Raw genomic sequence first — 4,985 nt, 5'->3', positions numbered from 1 at the left:
TGCGTGTGTGTATATATATATATATATATATATATATATATATGATAAAAAGCCGATTTCCTCAAATCATCCTACATATTTGATAGGTACCAACAAATAATTACACCAAAATGAAAATAGGGTTACAATTTGAATTTGGAATTTACAACATTGTTCATGATTTTATTTTATTTTGAAATTTGGTATTTTCCTAGAAGAAAAGTAGAACGCAAACAAATTATTTGAGAAAGTATTATCTTTGTATTTTTATTATTTATTTTTTAAGATTAAAATTTTAAATTTTCAAATAAAAAAAATGTACCAAATGGTTCGGTCGATTAATTGATGGGTTGATTGTTTAAACTGCAACCAACTCGATCTCTCGTCTTTTTAATGGTTAAAATAATTGGACAGAATCGATTTTTTTTTGTTTAAACCGATCAAACCGGCGTGACTCGATTCAATTTGGTCGATTTTTTGAGTTTTTTGCCACTTCTACATTTAGATTTAATTTGGAATTTGGGCCAAGTATTATAATTAGATTATCCAAGTCCATGATATACCATGTGCTTAATATTTATGTATTGAATTAATTGAAGACAGTCACAAATAAGCCCCTTGTTTGGTTCACCTAAAAAATTATACTATAATCTAAGTCCAAATTAATAATTAGTCGTGATCACATTTCTTAGTATTCATAATTTTCCAACCACACATTCCAATTAACTTTAATCAAAATCTAAAAAAATAATAATAATAAATTTTATTTAAATCAAATAGGGGATTAACATAGAACAAATAACGAGATAACTATTTACAGTAATCCATAAGTGTTACTCAATCAGTGGTAGTAATTCATCGTGGAGATAGTCGTCACATTCTCAAAACTTGATTAATGTGATTTGTACTTTTTTCATAGGTTGTAGGTCATAGTCCAAATTTCACTTTCGTATGTAGATTATTCGAAGCGACAATGATTTTTGCAACTTTACAATTTCCTTATTTTTCAAAATGTATTGTTAATCATAGGGACTTATCCACTTATTTTTTAATTGGGTAATCCTTTCTTCTCTTTTTTGAATAGTTTGACGTGTAACTCTAGTGAACCGGTAAACATGGATGCTAGTTGGTGGTAGACCCACCATGAAAACAAAGAAATTTATCAGACTTCGACATGTCTACTAAACGATGAACTAAACCAATCCAAAAGAAGCACAAATTCGACACAATGTAGGAAACGAATAAGGGACCATGTGTTTATCCTATCAAGTACCTATCGAAGTAAATTTAGAAAAATGATACTTGTCCCGGGATTTCTAGCAAATCTCTTAAGTTTAATACAATATAATTACTTTCACTTCTTTTACGATAACAACCCAAAAAATATACGAATTTACATAAAATGGAGGGAGCAGAATGACAACTTAGCCCTTGTTTAATGGAGATTAAAAATCAGATTTTTAGTAGATTTGATAAAAGTTGATGAAATTGGTGGTTGAAAACTTATGGAATCCATGAAATGTAAGATTGAAAAGTTGTATAACCCATGAAATATGTTGTTAAAATTGATTGTTGATTTTGATTTAGATTAAAATCCAACCAACCATGGCCTTAATAAAATCAATGACTTCCAAAAAAAAAAAAAAGGATGTGGAAAATTTGAATGTTGTTAAGGCGAGAGTTTAATTCTTTTTCCTAAAAACGATATTGTCTTGCATAGATATTTTTCTCTCCAATACTTAAGTTACAAAACAAATGAAAGTGATATTAGCTTGAGGCTAGGAACCAGGAATAAAAGAAAAGCATAATGTAAAATGAATAAATGCTAAAGCATTATAGAGCACATGAGTAGTTCTCATAAGGATTAGAACATGTGGAATATTAAATTGACTAGATAGAATTGGACTCGTGATGATAAAGAACTTCCAATGTAGTTAGGACAAAGAAGATACAAGGATAACTTAATAGGATTGTAATAGTACTCTCAATATATTTAGGGTGCTGAGTCTCGAGGACATGATCGAAAAGGATTAAAGACCTCAGCAAGAAGATCAAGGGGTAAATTGGGGTATTCGGCCCCCAAAAAAATCCACCTCTAGAGCATGGAAGACCAAGAAGGGTCAAGGGTATGCACTTGGTTGGGCACCCTTACTTGTACAATCCAAGTTTAGACGATAAATGATTTTATCGCTCATTTCAAGCTAGAGTATCGCCACAGAAAAAAGGTCCTATAGTCATGTTACTATATTTATATATGCACCGATGTCAAATCACAAATTAAAAAATATGTCATTCGTCTCTTATATATTATATTTGTGGTAACTTAGTTCTTGTTCTTTTTTTCTTTTTGTGATAATTTATCCTCAACCTTCTAATTCGATAACATCGTAGGTCTTTATTGATCAAGAAAAAAAAATAAAATTAAACCATCCTTGGCCTTGCCAACCCCATCCATTCACCTCATCCCAGCTATACCAACTTATCTTTATCTTTCATTTTTTCAATTTTTTAATTTTTTTTTAAGTTTATGCTCTTTTAACTAAAAAATGACTTTTTACCAATAACAATATAAAAATTAGAAAGGATGGTCCAACTTGTTATAACACAAACCGGTGGAGTGGTCCAAAATTCTCAATTGCAAAGCCATATCGAACGCCAAATGCATTAATCTTCGACATCAATCCCAAATCTTGAAATATTTGACGATAACGTTGTACCTGTAAATTTCTCCCCCAACCAAATCATCGTTGACCCTACCTACAAATTCTAAAACCACATTATAACTTTTAAGAAACTTCTGTTTTTGTCCTTTGATAGTTTGAGTCTAATTATAAATATTTACCACTTCTTATTTATATTTAAGACCCACACACCTAAAGATCTTTTGACAATCGAATGGAATTTGAAATTCTTTTCGCAACTTGGCATAGTCGTCCCTACCATGATAAGGAGAGGAAGATTCTGAATAGTTATTTTGTTCTTTCTTAAAGAAAAGTCGAGCTTATCAATTAAAGTTATTAGTGTTGCTTAATTCATCGCTTGAAGTGAGATTGTGGTGAAAAATCTATACATAATTATCGACGTTTACATCTAATTACATTATTAGTAATCTAATTTCGTGTCGATGGGCCTACTAGTTTTTAACATAAAGAAGCAATACCTAATCATAATTCACACACACGTAAATATTTTTATTGTACTGTTTATAAGTTAATTATGCCCATATTTGGTTTTCAGTTTTTTTTTTTAAATTTATTTTCAATTACGCATTTAATAGGACACAGAACTTATCATATTTTTAATTATAAATTTCATCAAATTTTATGAAAATATACTAAAATATTGATCTTAGTTTTAGTTAAACCAAACATGAGCATAGCTTCGATGGGATTAATACTTTAATAGACAATTTGTATCATATATTCATGTGCATTAATTTATTGCGATTTAAATTTAGCTTTGGAATATAAGAATATTAGTTTATAATGCCATTAAAAATTATAAAAATTAAAACGAGAACAATGCGTGTCGTTTTAAAATAAGGTTAAAAATAAAAAAAATTCGATAATTGGGCCCCAAAATTATTTTCCTTTGGAAGGGCCCAAAAGCTGCAACTGCCATGTTAATTTTCTGGCGACGAAACCACCGACGCTTGGCTCCAACTGGTAATGCCATGCGTCACCCCGACAATAATTTTCCTCCATTCTTTACCAAAATTGCATCTCTGGTCCCCAATTTATTGTCTAGATATCAAATTAGTCTCCAAATTTTCATCATTATTATTCAATCAATCTATTTAGCAGAGAAAGTATAAGTTAGAAACGTCACACCGGACTATGCCCGAATTGATAATCAACTAGAGACTGGACAGTGCACGATTTAAGAACTAATTAATGCAATAATATTAATCTGTCTTTACTAGAAAATCTAAGTAAGGAAGTAATGATTCTGCAGTGTCTAAATAATTATGCTATCTAGCATCAACATATGATAGAGTTAATTAAATGCTAAAATTAGTCATGTATATCTGCATTTTAGTTGAGTGTATCATTTAATTTCATATACCTTGATATATAGAGTGTGTATGCATTACTTATACTAAATAGCATTATACTTTAAAATAATGCAAAACCAATTTAGCTCAATTTATACATAATTGGTATTGCCTTGATTTAATAAGGCAAATTAGGTTAATTCTACATTGATGTAATCGAGGTAGTAATTAACTTCTTTAATTAGGTCTAATTATTGTCTTGATTAAGTAAATGTAAAATCTTCATAGATTCGAAACTTTTTATCATTTAAAATAACACAATAAATAAATGAATTTGGTTCGGGCCAGTCCACTTTTGGACAAGTTAGTGGACGATCAGGTCCATGAAACGTCGGAGCCCCATTTAGATCGTGTTGGTCCTAGGGTAAATGGTCAAAGAGTTATTCTTATCAAGTATTAGGCGCTTTAAAATAATTTTTAAATCTTTGATTTTTTTACCTTTTTTTACTATAACTTAATGGGTTACACCCCTCTCATATGGAGGGGGGTCTACACATAATAAATTATATATGGGTCATTTCTATTTGAGATGGTGTAAAATATTATGTACAACCAAAAGTGTACATGTAGCATCACACTTTAATAATATTATCAATAATATAGAAAATGTTAGGTGGTCTTCATAAATACATGTAACATTTCAAAATTTTGGATGATAACGAAAGTAGGAGAACAAACATAACTTCATAAGGTTGATTGTGTTATGACCACATGACAACTTTAACATTGATTGCAACAATGATAATAACTGGGGACCAATTTGCTAATTTATTAAGATTAAATATTAACTTACTATTGGAACAATATGTTGAGGACTAATGGTGAAATTTTCTCTCCATTGGCGATGATTCCCGTGACGTGTTCCCAAATTTAACGATAACGCCAAGAAAATTCACGCGCCGTTACTTTCTCTCTCCGCTTTCCCTCTCGAATTGTTGCCTTCAAATAGTAA

The sequence above is a fragment of the Olea europaea genome, unplaced genomic scaffold (assembly GCF_002742605.1).
Source record: "Olea europaea var. sylvestris unplaced genomic scaffold, O_europaea_v1 scaffold256, whole genome shotgun sequence".
Lineage (NCBI taxonomy): Eukaryota > Viridiplantae > Streptophyta > Magnoliopsida > Lamiales > Oleaceae > Olea > Olea europaea.
This window is presented reverse-complemented; position numbering follows the sequence as displayed.